Below are 23355 nucleotides of genomic sequence, written 5' to 3' on the forward strand. Positions count from 1 at the left end.
TCACTTATCGTAATGTCCTCTAGGTTCATCTATGTTGTTACAAATGGCAGAATTTTCTTCTTTTTCAAGGCTAATATTTCATTGCATGTATATACTACATTTTCTTTATCCATTCATCTGTCAATGGACATATGGATTGTTTTCATATCTTGACTATTGTGGATAATGTTGCAATGAACGTGTGGGGCACAGATATCCCTTTGCAATCCTGATTTCAATTGTTTTGCGTATATATCCAGAAATGGGATTGTTGGACCTTATAGTAGTTCTGTTTTTAATATTTTGAGGAACCTCCATACTGTTTTCACAGCAACTATACAGTTCCACATTCCCACCCAACAGTGTATAAGGGTTCCATTTTTTCCACATCCTCACCAACAGTTATATGTTTTTGTTTTTTTAATAACAGCCAGCCTAACAGGTGTGAGGTAATATCTACTTGTGGTTTAGGTCCAAATTTCCCTGATTATTAGTGATGGGCATAAAATTTCTGTTATACAAGATGAGTACGTTTTAGAGGTCTGCTGTAAAAAACTGTACCTATAGTTATAACAATATGGTATTGTGCACTTTAAAATATGTTGAGGATAAATCTCTTGTTAAGTATTCTTACCAAAAAATAAAAATCCACAAAAAACAAAGGAAATTTCTGGAGGTGATGAATATGTTTAGTGTCTCGGTTGTGATGACAGTATCACTCATGGGTGCATGCATATATCCAAACTGATCGAAATGTAAAAACTAAATGTGTGCAATGTTTTGTATATCAATTATAGTTCACACATCTAAAAAAAAGATACTGAATTTCTGAACAGATACTAAATATTGATCACAGGTCACTGAAATGACAAAGTCGAAGTTGTAATAAAATATTCTAATGATGAACAATGCAGTTTAGGGAGAAAGAATAGAAATATAATTATTTCAAATTCTGCGTGTAAATATGGACATTAACACAATGAAGTGTAAATGCCAATAGAGCCCAGGTATATATACTTTCAATGTCTGATTACATATATGAGAACATACCAAAGATATAGTTCGAATTAGATATAGATCGGGAGTTCCGATAGATGTTATTTCACATTTTAAATTTCTGGGACTTTCTCTAATAACTTTTAGATATTTGGTGTTCTTTGATTAGTGTCTAGGTATTAAGTCAACTCTTCTTAAAATAATGTACAGATTAATTTTATTTGTAGTAATTGTATACTAGATATTTTGAATATATTTACTGTTCATTCATTCAGTAAAAATTTAGAGGGCAATTAGTCTGTACCAGTTACTTCCTGTTAAAATTAATAAATAACCCTCAAATGAATAATAAACGTACAAGATATGTGTTTTTCATATTTAGGTACAAAATATTATGGTGGTATATAATATAGAAAATGCATACAGACGTAATTTTGTCATTTTGAATATCTTTCCTAATCTTTTACTTAGCCTGAATGAAACATATATAATATAATTATAACAAATCTTTTTTCTTGTATAAATTCTATAAATCATGAATAAAATGTAATTCCAATAAAAATTCCTTGATTGACTTTTGGAATTATAAAAAAAAATGATTCCAAATTTTACCTATAAAAATAAAGTAGCGAGAATAGCTAAGGAAATGTAAAAAGAAGAAAAGGACAATAATATATATTAGTAAAATTAACACATAATAAAAATCAGTAACTTTAACAGTATGGTTTTGTTACAAGAAGAAACAGAAAGAACAATGGAGCAAAATAGGAAGCCAGTGTATGTGGGCATGTGTGTGAATATGGTGGATAGTTAGGCTATAATATTCAATTAATGGGAAAATATGAATTAGTCATCAATTGTCCTAGGACAATTGATAAATCATTTAGTGAAAAATAAGCTAAAGATAATTATGACTTGCCATACACCAAAATAAACACCAAATTTTATAAAATAAAAATAAGTAAATGAACAAGAGGAAATAGAAGAAATATGTTACAATGTACCTCAATTTTATATGTTGATAAATTTTCTAAGTATAAAATCAATGAAAACAAAGAAACAAACAAATAAATAGGACAAACTAGACTTAATAAAAATTTTAAATATCTATACTTCCATACCATATAATCATAAAAATACAAATGAAAACATGGGAAAACGTTTGCAGCATGGAGAGCTTGGATTAATACTCCATCTATTGGAAGGAAAGGATTAACAGCTGAGTTGTGGCCTTTCTTCTAGCTCCAATGTCAGCAAAATTTTTTCTGTAAAGAGCTATTTAGTTAATGTTTCAGTCTTTGTGGTTCAAAAGTCTCTGTCATAACTACTCTGCAATTGTACCATGAAAGCTACCACAGACAATATAAACTAATGGGTGTAGCTGTGTTCCAATAAGACTTTATTTACAAAACTAGGTAAGGGGACAGATTTGGCCTGTGGGCCTTAGTTTGCTGACCTTTGTTCTAGCCTCAGAGATGCCTAAAGACTTGACCTCTGGCCAAGTTCTCCCTGCAACAGTAATTCAAAGAATGTATATCCCATACAAGTTAAATGAGAGTCCTGCTGAGGTTATGCTCTACTCACTGGATGGCTGCACCTTGTTGTTGAGTTTGGTCACTAATTAATTAATTGATGAGATGCAGCTACATCAAAGGATGTACCTACCACTGAGAAAGCCATAAACTAGCAAGGTAAAAAAGACTGGATGGATCCGAGAGCTGATGGTGTCTCTGAACTGAGAGTCCTCACCCAGGCCACCTCTTTTATAGTAACCATGGAAGTCCACAGTGCAGAATGATTTGTGGATGTTGGAAACTCTGCTAGAGACTCGTGCCACTTCCACTCTGCTGTCACTCTGCATGCTGAACACACCTGTCCCAGATCTTTTTCAAACCTAAGTAAACCTGATACTGAGTCTCTGAGCTTGACTATCAATCCAAATCCAAAGACAACTGCTGCTGGGAAGAGTAAAATATACATGTGATTATAAAGGGTTTTAAATCACTAAGAAAAAGATGAGCCTTCTAATAGGAAAATGGCCCCAAAATATGAATAAACAGCTGACAAAATAAAATTTCATATGAAAAATAAAAAGAGAAACAATAAAAATGTTTTACCTCATTAGTAATCAAAGAAGTAAGTTTAAATGATACCCCATTATATACCTATCAAATCAGAATTTATTTTAATGATAAAACTGTGCATTGGTAGAACTTGAGGGAATAGGAAACATCATGGAGTTGACACTGGAAAACTTGAAAGAATTTAGCAACAGAAGGTGAAATAAAATGTACTTTTTGAACAATAATCTCATTTCTGGGATTTTATTTCAAATGTAATAAATTATTACATTATTTGTAATGCATTTTTTGCATTACAAACAATGTAATATGCATATTTTGCATATTACAAATGCATATGTGTATACAAATAATGCACAGCATGTGTATGTGTATACACATATGTGTATACAAATAATGCACAGCAAAGAAATTATTTGTAAGCAAATAAATTAAATACAACCTTAAATGTCAAATAATAAGTGAAAAAAATATATATATCAAAACCAAATTCAGCAGACATTGTTCACTGCCTATCTAATATCCAATCTTATTTTTGTTCTTACTCACAGAATCCTGATATCATTTAGGGGAAAATGTGCCCAATTTAAGACTTGCCTCTGTATATTCCCTTACACCTAGGGGAGGCCATTTGACATAGATCTGGTCAGTGAGAAGTAATCTGAGAATTTCTGAAAAAGCTTTGCTTCTTGATATAGACATTGTACTTTCCTGCTTTTCCTTTCTTTCTGCCTGAAAAACATATTTCTCAATAGCAGCATTTAAATGATAAAAAGCAAGGAGAAATGCCTCAAATTTTTGAAGAGAAATAACTTTTAAGCTAGAAAATTTAAATCAATAAGAATTCTAAAAATGTACCTACTATACACCCTTTCTGTGGAGCTTTCTGGAGGATTGGTTTTAGGAAAATAAGAGCTCAACCAAGAAAGGAAGAAATGGGATTCAGGAAACATGGAGAGTAGCATAAAGTAAATTGAGGACTCAGAAATATGAGTATAGATTAGAACAGGAGTGGGTGGTCTCCATAAGATGAATAAACTGACTGAATCTTTGGAACTTTGTGGAAAAACTGCTTATGCATATGTAAGAAATCAGGTAAAATATATAGGAAAAAATAAGGAGTTATATAAAATATAAAACTTTTTTAAAAGGTGTAATTAAATTATCCATGTAAAACAAACATTTCTAAGTCAAAGGAAACAATCATCACACACAACTTGAGTCAACAATGAGCAATATTTACATAGACAAAGTAAGGTAAACATTAATAATTGAGAATGAAATTCTTAGGAACTGTAACAGGAAATCAATAGAAAATGTATAACTAAAAAAATGCAATGTAAGTGCATTAGACTCATACTTTTTTAAAAACCTAAAAAATGGTAAAAATTGAAAGTAGTTGCTTTGCAATAGCAAGAAAAAAAAGTGTGAAAAGGTGGGGCAGGGAACAGCTGAATTTCATAAAAATATTTTTAGTATTATTTGAGGTTTAACTTTGGGCACATATTACTTTGCTAACAGCAAACTTTTGTTTTAAAAAAGTAGGCTAAAAGAAAATATGGTATAAAAACTACTATGTTAAAGATTACTATAGGTGCAAAAACACCCCTCAAAATATTAGAGACATATAACTCAATAGAAAAGTAGTCAATATTTGTCAATTATTCCTCAATAAAGCTTGGGGAGAAAAAGGAAAAAACATAGTTAAAGGAAGTGCACAGACATTTCAGAGGAAGGAAGGTAAATATTGATAACAATGTAAAAAGACACTTAAATTTACCAGTAGCCAGGAAAATGCACATGATAACCAGGAGATGCCATTTTTCACCCATAGGATTTTGCAATATGGTGTGTGAAAATAAGTAAAGAAAACCTCATTTTAAATGGAGTTGGGAAGCCCTGAAGGGGGAGCTCTCATGCACCACCGCTCCCAAGATTTTCTCCTTGCCCAGCAATAGCCCAACCAATGAGACACAGCCACATTCAACCAATGAGAAACTGCCACTACCCTAAACTCTTGTTCTCCTCCAATGAACTTTCATTCAAACAGCCCCTCCCAACTCCCTCCTTTCCTCTATGAAAGAACATTCGTCTACTTTGTTCTTCAGACACGTCTGTGGTTCACCCATGGTCAGCATGTCCTGAATTGCAATTCCTCTGCTATCCCCAAATAAACTTGTTCTGTTGGCTAAGCTGCTTACCTTTGTTTTAAACGTTGGCAGTCAAAAAGTTTAAAAGATTGATATAACATTCAATGCTGAAATTCACGGTGAAGGTGGATACTTTTACATTATTGGGTGTGTGAACTGCTAGGATATTTTTGAAAATTAATCTTCAGTGTTTCTCAAAATTAAATAATACATATACATTTGAATCAAAATTCCCCTCATAGGAATCTAGTTTAGAGAAATAATAGTCCAGAACACCAAATATGAACATTTCATAGTGACAAAAATTTACAAAACCCTAATGTCCATCAAGAAAAAAAATAGTTGAATAAATCCTGCTATATCCAATCCATACTATGAGAATGAGGGAGCCATTTTAAAAAATGAGTGAACTTGCTTACATTCTACTTTGAGAGGTAGACCATAAACAGATAACTAAAACTGCATATATTAATATAACCATCTTGTTAGAACCTTAAAATCTTGATAAAGTTAAAGCTATTTTTTAAAGTTAAGAAGCCATGGTTCCTTTGGTTGTTTCATTTGTCTAACTGATACCTGCATTGGCACATATTTTTATCTAACAAGTATTTTAAATTACCAGTTCCTCTTAGAAAACTGTATGAGCTCCACTTTCTCCTTCTCTCTCTGTATATGTATGATCATTCACACACATAGATATATTAAGAAACACACACCTAGTCCTAGAGAAAGAAATTACTGATAGTGGACTATAAATCATCATTGCCTTGTAAGTTTGTTTTTTTTTTTTTCCCATATACCTTTTACTAAAGCAGATGCATTACTTTCTCCTATTGTGGGGTGGTGAGGGTGGTGGGAGAAGCAAAGGTCTATCACGTTGAAAGTTATAAAAGTGATACTATATGTCGACAACAATTGACGAAGCACAGTGCCGTTGTTGAGAGAACGGTCTAGGGGATATATATATATAATCTAGATATAAAGATTTACTGTCAATCAGTGAACTATACAGTTATTTAATATGTGGATGTATCCAGTTCTTCCCATTGCATTAAATTGCCTTATTCCTCCTTTAAAATGGTGTTATCCACCTGAACACACATTCAATTACATTTTCCACTAAGGATGAACTGCTAAAAATCAATGCACACATCATAGACACCTATATTTTTCTTTCTCCATTAGAGTTTAAGATTGCTACAATTCTATAAGTATTGACTCACTTCATTAGATTATTTTGGGTGAAGAACTTGAGGCAAAGATACCGTTTCCATGTGAGTACTTTAATAGAAAATATATACTTAAATTCCACTGTTTTTTTCTTCAGGTAAAGGCTGAACCAGATTCGGGTACACATGGGTAAAAAACTGGTTTGGATAAATAAAGGACATGTGTAGGCCAGTTTCATTAGCGATAACAAGGAAGAATTTTTATTATTTTATTGGGAATCAAAGATAGCAAATTTAGTTTTCATAATAGAAGTAGCAACTAAAAAAAAAGTATGCATTTCTGGGTACTGAGAATAGGCCAGTCACCTTTGTGCAGAAAAAGTCCCCCATCTCCCTCTGCCTTCACCTATAATTTCCCATTACGAAAGTTAAGATTTTAGTTCTTTTTATATTACCTCTCATGCAAACTTACCCTCCTCCAACCTCCCAACATATCTGAACACATTTTCAGTTAAATCTCCAATCAATATTTTTATGTTTGTAACTAGGTAAATATTGGGATAGAATGAGAATAGGGGGAAAGAACAGAAATACAAGCTTGACTTTTTTGACTATATCTTACATACATTTGACTCTGGACCAGGCACATATTTTACATAATTTAAAAGCAGCCAGTGGCATAACCACACAGAGAGGTGCTACACAACACAGCTACTTTAAAGCGCTGTGATTTGTACATCTCCAGTGGGACAAAAATAATGGCAAACAAAACAAAATAAAATATATGTCAATTTTTTTTCAGTATTAAACTTGTTGGGATAGTGGTTTGGCTGTGTATAGTATAGAAGAAAGAAAGTATAGATGTAACATTGACAATGTCAGTTAAAAATCATGTAGCACTGAACTGGAATTGGAAATAACAAATATCATTATTTATTTTATTCTAAAACAATTATTATTCAGATCACTGTCTACTAAAAAAGCCTAGAAGCAATGACCAACCTAGCATCAGTGGGCAGCCCTAGGACCCAGATTATGGTCTCTAGATACTATTTTTTTATTAAATGGAACCAGATTACTCAGAGAAATGACTTTCTACTTCAGGGCAGGAAGTAAGCAAAGTGAGCCTAGAACATTTTGTCCCATCATAAAACAAGGCAGCTGTCAAAAAATACAAGCATATTAGAGTCATGTGAAAGCTTATAAATAAGTGGAAAAAAAACAAAGCATTTATCCTGCTTCTCCTATATGAACTCTAGCTCAGTGTAACCAAATAAGTCATGGTAGGAAATTACTCTTTATAGAATTCTAGTTAACATTTGAAGAAGGTAAGATAGAATTAAAGTATCATGTTTATGCAATGCCATATAAATTAATAGATCCATGTAGAGTAATAACAAAATTTGTTTTCTATATCAGTGTACTATTGAGACACTGGAAAAAACATATGTAACCTGGGTTCTTTGGGATGTATGATTTCTTGAGATGACCAATAGTTAGTTACAAGCATCATCAATAGAGAAAAGTGGCCATTTTATATACCCTGATAGATTAGGATAGATACCTACTAGATATTCTTGCCAAAACAACAACAACAAACACTATCAATCCTCTAGATCTAACTACCACATTACGATAAATCTAAGGGTCTAGAGATAATTTAAATGAAAGCTCAGGGAGGCAATCAAAGAAACCGAGGCTTTAAAAAACTCTAAAGGACACATCAGCTGGCTTTTCTAACAAAAACTGACAGAAACAATTTTAGAGAGGGAAAATTTTTAAGAGATTTAAGAGAAATATCGTACAATTGCTATTTAGGGATCTTATTTGGACATACTAATTCAAGTAAATAAATAAACAAAATTAGAAGCAAACACAAAAGTTGACTAGATATTTTATGATTTTAAGGAATTATTGTTAATTATTTTTAGTTGCTATTCCAGTACTGTTTTCATATTAAAAGATAATCTTTTTAGAGATATATATTGAGATATTTACCAATTAAATCATAAAACAACTGATATATACTTCAAAATAATCGGGAACAGGAAGAGTGGTGAGGTAAAAATGGATGAAAGTTGGCTTTGAACTTTTAATTATTGCAGCTTGGGGATGGACATGTTTTTTACATTTTGAAATTTTCTGTAATTAAATTTTTTAATATGACATGAATACTAAGCTTTATTATCCCTTTCAGATACTCAAAACGGGTTCTATGAAAATCTGTACCTAATACCTCAACCTGTGTCCCCATCTTAAATGATTATATATATATATCAAAATTTGTGCCTATTGTAAATTTAATCTCTATTTCATAAGCTAATCATAAATTGGTATGAACCTACAGGTGTAAAGTTTGAAAAACAGTGGCTCTGACTAGATGATACCACTGTTTGAGCACATAAAACTTAGTTGAAAAGACAATCCATAGCTTCTTGAAACTATTTATACTTGCTGATATCGGGCACCCTATTTTTAGGAGAAATTATTTTGAGGAAAAAAATATTTTTAAGGAACTAATGAGTTTGGGGCATGTGCTACACTAAAGAGTTAATATCCAAAATATATAAACAGCTAATACAACTAAATATCAAAAACCAAACAACCCGATTAAAAACTGGGCAGAATGGGCTTCCTTGGTGGCGCAGTGGTTGAGAGTCCGCCTGCCGATGCAGGGGACACGGGTTCGTGCCCCGGTCCGGGAAGATCCCACTTGCCGCGGAGCGGCTGGGCCCGTGAGCCATGGCCGCTGAGCCTGCGCGTCCAGAGCTTGTGCTCTGCAACGGGAGAGGCCACAACAGTGAGAGGCCCGCGTACTGAAAAAAATTAAAAAAAAAACTGGGCAGAAGACTTGAATAGACATTTTTCTAAAAAAGACATAGAGATGACCAACAGGCACATGAAACTATGCTCTACATTGCTAATTATTAGACAAATGCAAATCAAAACCAAATGAGATATCATCTCACACTTGTCAGAATGGATGTCATCAAAAAGACCACAAATAAAAAATGTTGATGAGGATGTGGAGAAAAGGGAACCCTTGTACACTGTTGGTGGTAATGTAAATTGGTGCAGCCACTGTGGAAAATAGTATGGAGGTTCCTCAAAAAGCTAATTTGCAAAGATTATTTACAATAGCAGCATTATTTACAATAGCCAAGATATGGAAGCAACCTAAGTGTCCAGCAACAGGTGAATGGATAAAGAAGACATGATATATATATGTATATGTATATGTGTGTGTGTGGATAGATAGATAGATAGACAGATAGATAGTGGAATATTACTCAGTCATAAAAAAGAATGCAATTTTGCCATTTGCAACAACATGAATGGACCTGGAAGGTACTATGCTTAGTGAAATAAGTCAGACAGAGAAAGACAAATGCTGTATGATATTGCTTATATGTGGAATTTAAAAACTAAAACAAACAAATGAATATAGTGAAACAGAAAAAAAAAAAGATTACGGCTTATGTTCTTATTTTGACATCAAGGCAAAAGCTCAGTTCTAAAAACTGGATGAATTTAGCACAGCAAAGTCAGGGAAATCCTAACTCAGTAATTCTCAGACTGTCCCTGAGGGGTCTATTCACATCACAACCACATGTGCTAGAGCTACTCTAGGACACATCACAGGCTTGACCTGAGGTCATTGCCCTGGTTAATCCTCTCCTACTATCATGAAGATGAGAAAATATGTCAATAATGATAGTTACCCTTTGTTGAGCACTTACTATGCCCTCAGCACTTGTTAAGGTTTTACTTCTATTACCTGCTAGAAATGTACTTGACACATGGGTGAACTCAGTAAATTATAGTTATTACTATTTCATTGCAACAACTTTACAAATAGGAGACTGAAACTTAGAGTTGAAATAACTTGCACAGAGTCCCCTGGCAAATTGGGACATGAAAGGGAAACCTGCTACTGAATACATGAGATGTATGCATAATAAGTCCTGTTGGTGTTTAAACCAGCTTGAAAATTCATTCCCAATGGCAGTGCTACCATGAAAGTTGGTTGGTGAACCAGAATAAAGCAGAACTGGGCTTTATTCATTAGTTTATAATTCAACAAAATTTTGATTCTTGCTCTAAACATGCACTTAATAATGTTACCCTTAATATTTTTTGACCACTTACTAGATGCCAAGAAATATATCTAGTATTTTTATCACTATGCCAAATCAACCACCACGGCACAATGCTGGTTGGGCAAATCATTAACCTTTCTGTGACTCTGTTTCCTTTCTATAAAGTATTGATAATTATAGTACCTTTACTAGTACATTATCATCATCATCACTATCATCAACTCAGTGACTATTCACAACAATTCCTTAGGGTAGATATTCTCATCTGCTCTACCACTTACTAATAGCTCCATTAGAGCAACCATTCCATGTCTCATCCTCAGCTACTGGATGGGACTAATATTAATATATACTGCATAGCCTTGTTGTGGAGATTTAGTGAGTACATTAACCCACAGCTCCTGGAATATAAACACACAAGAACTGTTTTCAATTGGGTAAGGTCCTAATGAATGGGAGAATAGAGCAGATATGAATGGCTTTGCCCCTGAAACCAAAAAATAATTAAATATCATATATACTGTGCAATTGTGAGGGCTCACTGCTCTTCTGTGTCATCATTATTTTTTTAAGTTTCTTTTGATGTCATTTTTAGAGTAACATTTTTTAAGAATAAGGGGAGATAATGCTGTGTATTAGAAAGACATTGGTTTTGGAGTTAGGTAAACCTGACTAAAAATTCTGGCTTCACCATTTAATAGCTGTGTGACCCTGAATAGTTTACTTACTTCTTTGGGATTTTGTTTCCTTAATTACAGTATTATGAAACAATATGAAAAGATATAAAATTCTTATTTCTAAGAACTGTCATGAAGATTAAATCAGATGATCTATGTCATAATAATACATAAACTGTTTCAGTCATATTTTCCTCTGTATCAAGTTTTTAGAGGAAGGTAGGCTCTACAAAAAGATTTGATCCTAGAGTTTTGCATCCTCAGATTAAATATTCTTTCCCCAAAAGTTGCAACATCAGCAGATTCTCCACCCAACTTTCATGGTAGCACTGCCATTGGGAATGCATTTTTAAGCTGGTTGAAACATCAACAGGACTATTATGGATATATCTCATGTATTCAGCATTCAGTAGCAGGTTTCCCTTTTATGTCCCAATGCCGCAAAAGGAGCTCTTCTGATACGGTATTTTTGATTCATTTCCACTTGTCAAGGAGGGACTGTCAGGTTTTATTTCAAATTTGTGTCATGCCATTGCTGTGTGATACTTCACATCACAAAAGATGATACAACTTTCCACATATTAAACTCGACACAGTCATAAATTTGCACTCCAAGCCCTCATCGACTTCAATAGAGCTTCAACTTGTAGAATGATTACAGATCAAGCCATTTTGATATAATGTAATTTTTTTAAGTAGCTTTTTTCCACACGTAGAACACATGCTACAAACAGCAAACTACCTGCATAGCATACACACAGCAGTCAGTAATCCCGCTCCTCGTCAAAACATTTTCTATTCATATGGGAGTGTTGACTGTCGTCAGAGACTTTAAAAGATTTTAAGGAAAACCTCTGTAGCCACACTCTACTCCCTATTAGCATAACACAATTTGAGGAACTTCATTAAAATTCATTCTTACAGGGCTTCCCTGGTGGCGCAGTGGTTGAGAGTCCGTCTGCCGATGCAGGGGACATGGGTTCGTGCCCCGGTCCAGGAAGATCCCACATGCCACGGAGCGGCTGGGCCCGTGAGCCACGGCCGCTGAGCCTGCGCGTCCGGAGCCTGTGCTCCACAACGGGGGAGGCCACAACAGTGAGAGGCCCGCGTAAAAAAAAAAAAAAAAAAAAAAAATCCATTCTTACAGAACCACACCTTGGATGCTTTATTACAATAAATTAGCTACCATTGTTGAACTTCTATGCATGCAAATCATAGTACGTTTTCCTTCATTTTAAAATCAGCTTTTGTTTCCAAATTAAGATTTATTTTGCCAGTTGATCACAGCATAAATCACAAAGAGCATAGCCTGCAAACATATGTTTCAAGTTCAAGCAGCAGTGATCTGCTACTTACAACCCTGAAGACAATAAACATTTTTATCCAATCAACCAGAGTCTAAATAAATTCAAAGAATGAAAAGTCTTTGAAATATACAGGCTTTTGGATATCAAATTACCTTTGAACCCCCCCACCCAGAAGTATCTCTAACAAAATCCATGTGAAATACTGCTTCAATATTCTAAAAAAATCAATAATTTAAACCACAGGTTGAACATTTTTACTTCTTCTACGGCAGACTGTCATTTTTCGAAACGAAAATGCTAATGATACCGAAGGGGAAAGCACTAAGCAGAAGAGATGCATGAATGAAACCTTGGATTGGCTAGACTTGCTGGTTTGATGTCTTTCTCTCTCACTCATCTGTGACAAAATGTCTTTTAAAATCAACAACTTTCATTTCAGTGTTTCTAAAAAATGCACTTCTCTATTGTACATTACCTTCTTTCTATAGGAAGTTAAGGAATGTGCTATAGCAATACATTTTACAGTAAATACGAATACAAAATGTTATACCAAGTAGACTCTATTATTTCAGCATAATTTATAATGTCAGGACACCTTTAAATATTGCACAGAGCACTAGGGAGAGGATATTCGCCTAGTACTAATGGTTTTCATATTCATTCCACTGTACGAAAATATAAGCAATGAAGAAAGCCATGGAAATCCAGAGCCCAGAGGAGTTCAATTCAGAAGAAACTTTTTTGCTGCCTCTGAAATTATGTGCAGTGTTTAAAAGCGTTAAGAAATAAAGGTGTGAGTCCAGGGTCATCACCTTCCCTGTGAGGGAACTGGATTTAAATGAGCTCTACCTAACATAAAATGTTGCTAGTAAACTGGGTGAATGTTGGAGTTGAGTCATTTTTGTCCAAGAACTGGGAATTCATGGGGTGTAAAACATCTTACTGGAACAAGGGCCAGAGAGATAAAACCAACAAAACAATGATGACCAATGAATAGTCAAACATGATCCCAAGAGCAGTGGGACTTACGAGGGAGAAATCTTGTCCCATAAAATAAGATAGTTAAAAAGAGGCCGATAGTAAATCTTTTAATAAGTTTCTCATTTCTTTCCTAAAAACCTACAGCAACTTAAATTCAACCTATAGCTAAATTATGAAAAAAATATTATTGATCAGTTTGTATCAAATGATAAATTACATCGTATTTCCATCTGGAAGAATAAAAATCTTAACTTAAAACAGAAGAGAGGAATTTGGCTTTTGCTGAGTGGAGGGCTGTGTTCGTGGCACTGAACTATGACTGTAGCAGACACAAAGAACAAGCAGACTCAGAAATTGTTAAGCTAACATACACACACTACTATATATGTAATAGATAAACAACAAGGACCTATTGCATAGTACAGGGAACTATATTCAATATCCTGTAATAACATATAGTGGAAAAGAATCTGAAAAGGAATATATAGCTGAATTACTTTGCTGTACACCTGAAACTAACACAACATTGTAAATGAACTATACTTCAATTTTTTAAAAAATGGTTAAAAATTTAGAAAACAAAAAAATTGTTAAGCCTCAGTTTATCCATGCAGTGGGGATTATGACATCTACTGTAGTGATTTGTGAGTAGTAAAAAAACAAAATGTAAATTACGTGGCTTTCAGAATTCCTGACATATAATATATATGCAAGAAATACCTAATGCTAGTTTTTTCAGAGGAAGTTACATCTGGAACTCATAACTCTAAAAAATTTTAAATGTTCTAGTTAAACATTTAGCATGGTAAAAGAGAAAAGAGCTGGCTAATAAGTTGGTTCACCTACCTCCCTTTACAAGGTTACATAGTGTGTTAGTTGCAATTCCATGACAATTTTCATCTTCTTCCTATTAAAACAGGCAGTTCTAGGATTCCAAAGGTTTATGGGAATGCAATTTTAGGGGAGGAGAAAGTTTCCAGGGAGGGTTACATCTAAACTGGCTCCTGAGGCTGAATTGAGTTTCCCATAGGCAAAATATTGGGGAGGGGTCTTCAGATGGAAGCTCACCACATGAACAAGTGCTGGGGGAAGGCAGCACCCGGCATCTTCGGGGAACATGAGGGTGCCCTCAGGCAGGTGTGACTAGAGCAGTGAGCAATTTATAAATCTTGTGCAAAAGCATAGTCTGTAGATTGGATAATAAAAAGAACACACAGGGTCTGAGAAAGTGTATATTACACAATTGTATTACACAATTATAGGAAATTGTATATACAAAGGGAACACTTCTATTTAAAAAAATCTTAGACTCTCTGTTACTAAAAAGGTGGAGTGGAAATCAAGGCTAAGAAAACATTGGGTTGAGATGACAGAGGGACTTGTATGACATGGTAAGGAGTATGAAGTTTCTCCTACAGGTAGAAAGGATAGTGACATGCCCAAATATACTTTAGGGGGATACATTTGGTTGAAAATAATCGCATTAATTTCTGTTGGGAGAGACCATGGAAATTAGACCCTTTAAGAGGTTCATGAAATGTTCTAAGTGAGGACAAATGAGGCCTTGAACAAGGAAAGTCAGAGCAGGGAAGGAAGATAGTGTGTATGGAGTGTTCTGGATTTGGTAACTGATTCTATGGGAACAAGTCAACACTCCATTTGAGAAAGAAGGAGAGAAAGAAGGAAGGAGAGGGAGAGGGACAGAAGGACAGAGGGACAGAAGGAGAGAGAGAGAGAGATCGATACGTTCCCACATCTTAATAAACTGTAAAAATGTTTCTCATGCCTTTCTCTCTGCTTCCTCTTTCCTTCATTGAAAATCAAGAGTCAAAATGTAGATGTGGACTTAAATGGATGAACAGTTCTGTGCTGGTACTTTATCCACTTGTGAACTCAAAGTTTTAATAAATTTCCCTTCCTAAGCTGCATCAAAGATTTTTGTTCCGTTGTTGATTTTATTATTATTGATTATATTATTATTACATTAGCATTTGAATCTGTGAAGTGCTGTAAGACAGTTTGTTAACAATTTGTCATGATACCTCTGGTGGGTGGGAGGATGACACATATCATTATTATTAAGATTTTCTTTTACAGCTGGTACCATGATAAATGATTTACAGATAAACATAGCAATACTCAAGTTATTTATATCAAGTTAATTAATCATATTGATTTAATAACCTGTTCTGTTAACTTTTCCCCTGTAGATGTTAGTTTTAGATCTAATTTTAGAATAATTAAATTGAGTTCAAACTTTCAAACTCTACATTAGTACCTATATCTCATCTGAAAAATTATTAACATTTTCAGTTCAATTTTAATAACTGAAACTCTTCTAGCAGGGTGACCTTTTCCTTCCAAATATTTGAAGTAATTATAGCTGGAGAATGAAAGTACCCACTGACAATTTTCTTTTGCTATTGAAAAGTGCTACTTCAGTGACTGGCCCAGAACACAGAAACCACTTTTTTCTCCTCCTATCTTCACTTCCTTTAGGAATGGGGCAACCATAAACAGCTGCCAAGTCAGAGATCCTGGAGTCGTTTTGCCTTGTCCCTCCCCATCTCTGGCTTCATGCAGTCAGTCACCAAGGCTGCTACTGCAGTCTCCTTTATACATTTTATATAGGTTCACGTTACTCAGTCTACAACCTTGGGCCGATACCATTTCTTCTCCAGTCGAATGCTCCTGTAAAGTCCATGAAGACTGGATGTTCCTTGCCATGCTCCTCACCACTCTATCCTCAGGGTCCACGTACAGCACTTGGAAATAGAGTAGCTTATAAATACTTGTGGAATGAATACATTGATCCTCCCCCTTTTGCATAGAATGAGAAAAGTACCAAGTATGGCAGCAGAGAGCAGGGAAAAACATTTGCTCCAGACTCCTAGAGTGATATTCTTTTTTTCTTTTCTTTTTTATTTTTTTTTGTGGTACTAGGGCCTCTCACTGTTGTGGTCTCTCCCGTTGCGGAGCACAGGCTCCGGACGCGCAGGCTCAGCAGCCATGGCTCACGGGCCCAGCCGCTCCACGGCATGTGGGATCTTCCCAGACCGGGTCATGAACCCGTGTCCCCCCAATCGGCAGGCAGACTCTCAACCACTGCGCCACCAGGGAAGCCCTAGAGTGATATTCTTTAGTCTTGCTATCTAGAGTGTATTAAATGTTTCTCCTTAGGTTTCTAATTTAGTAAGTTATGCTCATAATATAGGTTGGAACACTTATCCATTTCCTTCAGCTATATAAATAACTAAACAGTAAAAGAGTACTCTTTGAATGTATGACATCCTGTAACACTGTTTCCCAAAGGCCGGGGACCCATATAAACTGGCTATTCTTTACAGGTTGCCTTCTACCCCTCACCCTAAACTCTTATTTTCAGAAAGACTTGCTCTCATGTCATGCCTCCAGTATAAGTGGATAAGGCTTTCCTGATGACCACACTTCCTAGATCAAAAGAAAAGAGTGAAAAATGGCAGCTATTTTAACTGCTAGTTATGACAACTAGTTGTTATGGTGATATGTTATTAAAAATATTGAGGCAATCCCAATCTCCCAATTTATCCCTCCCCCACCTTTCCCCTGGGTAACCGTAAGTTTGTTTTCTACATCTGTGACTCTATTTCTGCTTTGTAAATAAATTGACATATACACACTACTATATATAAAATAGATAACTAATAAGAACCTACTGTATAGCACAGGGAATTCTCAATATCTGTAATGACCCATATGGGAAAATAATCTAGAAAAGAGTGGATCTATGTATAGGTATAACTGACTCACTTTGCTGTACAGCAGAAACTAACACAACATTGAAAATCAACTATACTCCAATAAAAATTAATTTATAAAAGAATATTAAGGCAATTATTAGGCTTTCATACTTTTACTATTTAGTTATCAATTATAGAAGAAGTGAATATCACAATGAGAAACAACTTCAAACTCATTCTGATAGCTATAACAAAAAAGACAACCAACAATGTTGGTGAGTATGTGAAGCAGCTAGAGACCTCATACACTGCTGGTGGCATTGCAAATTGGTGCAGCCATTTTGGAGAAAAGTTTGGTGATTCAACAAAAGTTAAGTATAGAGTCACTGTCTTACTCAACAATTCTACTCCTAGGTATATTCACAAGAAAATTGAATACATACATCCACTCAAAAACTTACCCATGAATGTTCAAGAAAATACTACTCATAATAAGCAAAAAGTAGAAAAAGACTCTAAATATTCACGAACTAATGAATGGATAAACAAAATGTTAGTACATCCATAAAAAGGAATGTAGTTTTGATACATGCTACAACATGGATGATCTCTTGAAAATATCATGCTAAGTAAAAGCAACCAGACATAAAAGGTCACATATTGTATGATTCCATTTATATAAAATGTTCAAAATAGTCAAACCCATGAAGATAGAAAGTGTATTAGTGGTCTCCAGGGGCTGGGGGGTGGGGGGAACAGGGAGCCATTGCTCGTAGGTATAAAGTTTCTATTCTGGAGTGATGGAAGTGCTCTGAAATTAATTAGTGTTGATGGTTACACCATTCTGTGAATACACTAAGAAACATGGAAATACATATTTTTAAAGAGTGAAATTTATGATATATAAATTGTAAAAGAAAAGAATTCTAGAATGAGGTTGATAGCTAAGGTTGCTAAATATTGTATTTCTTTTTTTTAATTGCAGGGATAAAACTTTCCAAAGAATTAAAAAAAATTGTGATTACATAACACACACACACATACACACACACACACACATATATTAAATAAATATACATATTTTATATAATACACTTAGACCAAAGTAAAGTATTATAATTTCTCAACAGATAACTATATGATCTCATGATATACATATATATACTTTATTCTTTTTTTTTTTTTTTTTTTTAGACTCCCAACCACCGCGCCACCGGGGAAGCCCAAATTCTTGTGATAGCTATATATAAATGGAAATTATCTAGCTTTTGAATTAATAGAAAAAACATTGAAATTTATACATAAATATAAATGAGGAATTTTTTTTTGAAGATTGTGTTTTGTAAAAATTCTTCTTTAAAACTTTATCAACAATGATAGACAGATATACGTGATTTCTTCTTATGCAAACTTATATCACTTACAATAAATAAACTTTTCATATTACTCTCTAAGGAATAAAATGAAAAACTGAGTAGATCAAAATGTAGAATGGTTGGAGTTGCAACACTGACCTCTATCTGATTTTTCTCCCTCAGGAGATATACCTTTAAATAAGCAATTTCAGTGTTTAGCCCTGTATTCCTTTGATAAATTCACTTTTCTTCTATCTTACATAATTTCTTTATAAAGACTTCATAACCTAAGACTCCAAATGGAATGAATATGATTTTTCTTTACCCTTGAAATAAAGAATATTTTATTTTACACCTTTTTTAATATCTGTTACTTAATATTTTAAGGTATTGCTTTAAGACAGGTTGAAAAACACCTTTTGTGTTAAAATAGCAAATATTTTCATTTACCATGCATATATCTCCAAGGTTCATGCTAATTCAAAGATATTTTACAGAGTATATAATGTGTATTTCTCTCTTTCTATTTAAAAACATATAGCATACACACAACTTCAAATCCTCAGTGGAAAAGAGTGAGAATAAAAAACATACACATTCATCTAATCACAGGCATACATGCATTTTATTAGCTAAGAAAGCAATAAAACAATGTTGACACTAAAATTTAATCAAGACCTTATCTTTCAGAAATGTTTTGAAACACTTAAAATTTATCTTTCTTCATTAACATAAAAGTATAAATCCAAGATTTATTATGCATCTGTGACCCTCTGTTTCAACTGCAACTTAAAGTTCTATTCAAAATCTTATTTCAAAATCCTCAAAAATGTTGGAATCTAGAGGCAAATGGCAGAAACAATCATTTGTATTCAGGTCTCTTTTAAAAGGGAGATGTATGTGTATACCTAACTTCATTTATAAAGGGCCTGTATTCTTCAGTGGATTAGTTTAGTTTATTTACAAGGAGAATTTGCATGTTTGTATTTCAACCATAGATAACTTTCTGAAATGAAAAGTTATACTTCCTCAGCTATAAAGAACAACAATAGCAACAAAACTTCTAGATCTTCTATTTTTAAGGCATTAACATTTTGCAAGTTATAACTCCAACAGTACTCACATGCATTCAGAAATGAAAGACATGTAATTCAATACTGAAGTACTCTGTTCTTATATTTTACTAAATTTAAGCAAAAGCCATTTGTGTGGTAAAATTGTATAAATAATAAAACTGAAATTCTCCCATTACAAATAATTTTTTTTATTTCTTAAAAGTATATCCAAACATACCTGTAGTATGTCTAATATTTTATGGTTCTTGGTGAAGCATAAATTAAAAATTAAATAATTAGGGCTTCCCTGGTGGTGCAGTGGTTGAGAGTCCGCCTGCCGATGCAGGGGACACGGATTCACGGCCCAGTCCAGGAAGAGCCCACATGCCGCCGAGAGGCTAGGCCCATGAGCCATGGCCACTCAGCCTGCATGTCCAGAGCCTGTGCTCCACAACGGGAGAGGCCACAACAGTGAGAGGCCCGCGTACCGCAAAAAAAAAATTAAATAATTAACCCCAAATTCTTACTTCTAATGTATTTTAATCAGTCATATTTGTTGTCTTCTCATGTCTTCATAAAAGAAGCATTTTCCCCCTTAGATGCGTGGAATTTTTTTTGCACGTGAACACCAAATAACGTGTGTTAAAAGGGGGAACTGTAAAAACACAATGTGTATATTAATATAATATGATATAGTGTATCAGAGCTGATAAATGCCAAGCAAACAGCACATTTAACATGTTGAAGCACGTTTTAAGCCTTGCTTTGCTCATGTAACCTAGGCTTCAAATGTATTTCTCAATTGCTCACTGCAGAATATCTGCAGAACTGAAACAATACTTTCAGTATAAAAATGAAAACCCCTTTGTTTCCACAAAAATCCTTATTCTGTCATCCACTGGCATGAGCTTTCCAGTCATGTTCTCTGCCAGTCCTTACCAGTTTGCCAATTACACAAGCTGCTTCCCAGACATCAGACACAAATTCCACAAGACTGCTGTGCAAGCGTACCCTAATTAACCATCAGCTTAATTAGACAATTTACTGTGTAATTAGCAGGCAATTAGTCAACACCTCTCAGATCTTATTGACTGCTGTGACAGCCTTTCCATCTCTCCACATTCCAATACACAACAGCGACCATGTTTCTAGCACTCTTCAACCCGGTACGACATGGTTCTGGATGGAGAAGTGGGTAATATTACACAACAAAGGAAAAAATCAATATGTAGTCTGTCCAATTATTGAACTGCTTATAAACTTGTCTTTTATTTAATACTGAAAGTTCAATATTAAATATACTTTAAGTACTTGCTCCAAAAATGGCTATAGCGGCAACTTCTTAATATGTTTTATTTCATGTTTTAATGTGAAACACTGCAAATTACATGTACTATGAATTAAGCTCCACGATTGACTATGCCTATAATAATTTGAGTGAATTTTCTGACCTGCGTGTAAGAGAACTACTCGATTAAATCCTATTAATGTTAATAGTAGCTATAGACACAAACCCCATACACACTGATGGAAGGCATTCTAGAGTTGGGAAGCATTTTCTAGTTTTCAGTGAATTATAAACAGGTTCAGAAATCAGGAATCACAGCTTGGTGTTTTAACATTTACATTAATACTTATTAAGTTTAGATGAAAAAGCGTTTTAAAAATGTTTTTCTCTGAGCCCGTGTGTGTGTTACATAACATCCACTGCTCTTTGCAGTGCAATTTCTGATCCTTATAAAATCCTTTCCTTTTTGGGGGGATTTTATGATTGGCAACTAATGAGATTCCAACAGCTATAAGGAAGAACAATTCCTTATCTCTTTTGTTTTTCAGAAATATTAAAGAGGAATTTTATTGAATGATTTAAAAGTCACAAATCTTCTGCTATTTGAAAGGAACAGAAAAGAAGAACATGTGACCATTCCTTCACAGTTTAATTGGTCAGTTGTCATCTATATTTTCTGTTATCTGATAAACTGCAATAAACATAAAGTACTTATTACAACAGATTTTTCCTATATTATTTATACTTTCCCATTAGCAATGATTTTTTTTTTCTTCTTTTTGAATGTAAGGGCCCAAAAATTCTAGGCAAGAAGAACAATTAGTGAAAGGCAACAGGTGACAATGAGGTTGGTTCATTGGAGAAAACTAGAAAAGGCCATTGTGGCTGTAGCTTAATTGGTACAAGTAGAATGAGATGAGGTAGCTTAATTAGTACAAGTAGAATGAGATGAGGTCTGAGAGACAGGCAAGAGCTATATGATAAAGCGATTTGTACAAGAATTTTGGATCTTAGTTTACGGGCTATGGAAAGCCATTAGAATGTTTTAAGCAAAGGAAGGGCATGATATGACTTAGGTTGTAAGAGATCACTTAGACTGTGGGGTGGAGGCTGGCGTAGTATTCATTGAGAAATGACGGTGGCTTAGATATGGGTGGTACTAGTGGAGATAAGACCTTAAATGAGAAGGGCAAAAATATAGTGATTTTCTATGCTTTAAAAAATGATTACATGACTATTAATGTTTTACTTTGGCATGCAGATTGTGGTAACAATAATGACAACTCTACTGATAACGGTATTTCACATGTTAGAAAATCATTTTTACAATTTTTTTTTTAATTCAAACTGATCTTCACTAGAATACCATAAAGAAGGGAAAACAGATATTTTGGTCTTGCTTTACCAAAGGTTTAGAGAAGTATAGATATATATTATAAGTATAAGGTATAGATGATACAAACATAAGCTTCATGATTAGACTGGATTAATCAGAAAAAAGAGACTGTGTTGGGGGCAAGTGGAAGTCATTACTGAAATGGTGAATGGGAGTTACATCATGATTAATAGTGACTTCCAAATTGAATTATGTAATTCCTCTACTTAAAACCTCTTTAGTTTCCTGTTGTCTATAAAATCACATTTAAATTCCCAGCCTAACAGGCCTTTCCCATAGTCACCACAGATACTTATACCACCCTGTGATGCATTATGCTGAATCTTAAATATGCTTGGCACTCCCAAGACCATGGATGTCCGTAAGCTATCCTTTCTGCCTAGAATAAAGATACAGCTCAAATGTGAAGTCATTTTTCTTTTTAAAAAACTGAGGAAAATACTGCTTTTGAAGTAACATTTTTAGTCTAAGAATCTCTGCTGCCTTATGTCAACATTTAGTCGGTCTTCCTGCATCTTTTTGTTGTATATTCTGAACGAGTTTAAATCTTGTAGAGCAAAAACCATTTATACACATACACACACACACATGCACACCATATGAATGGTCAGTGCCTAACAAATGTTTGAGTCAATGAGAAAAAAAAAAGTATATATAAAGACAACAACAGTTCTCAAAATACATCCAGTCTAGTCAGTATACCTAAAAGTGACACTTATGACACTTTTAGATAAATTTTAACTTTAATATAGAGTGAATTTGGCAGAAGCTAATGATAAATTGTTCCAAACATATGGGATATTGTGGGGAAACATGCAAATGAATAAGCAGAGCAGGATGAAAAGGGCAGGGATTTAGCTGAAATGAAAGAAGCAGATGGGGAAGTCGGGTAAGTAAAGGTAACTGATGTATGAAAAGAAAGTTTGGCTGAATGTTTCTCTAAAAAAACAGTTACTTCCTTAAGCATCTAGTGACACCTTATTTCAGAAATAGTGGTGAATGTGAAGTGACGAATATTGAACATGAAGCTCATCGCAAGTCACGTAAGAAAAAGGAACACAAATAGAACTGCAATTTAAAACTGAATAAATTCTTATAACAA

General features: G+C 34.2%; 1 protein-coding gene across 1 annotated transcript in view; it reads right to left on the reverse strand.

Moving 5' to 3' along the window:
• Positions 1-23355, reverse strand: part of DPYD (dihydropyrimidine dehydrogenase) — a 793614-nt gene that overhangs the window by 349832 nt on the left and 420427 nt on the right. The gene's annotated exons all lie outside the window — the stretch shown is intronic.

This window comes from Neophocaena asiaeorientalis, unplaced genomic scaffold (assembly GCF_003031525.2).
Source record: "Neophocaena asiaeorientalis asiaeorientalis breed wild unplaced genomic scaffold, Neophocaena_asiaeorientalis_V1.1 scaffold147, whole genome shotgun sequence".
NCBI lineage: Eukaryota > Metazoa > Chordata > Mammalia > Artiodactyla > Phocoenidae > Neophocaena > Neophocaena asiaeorientalis.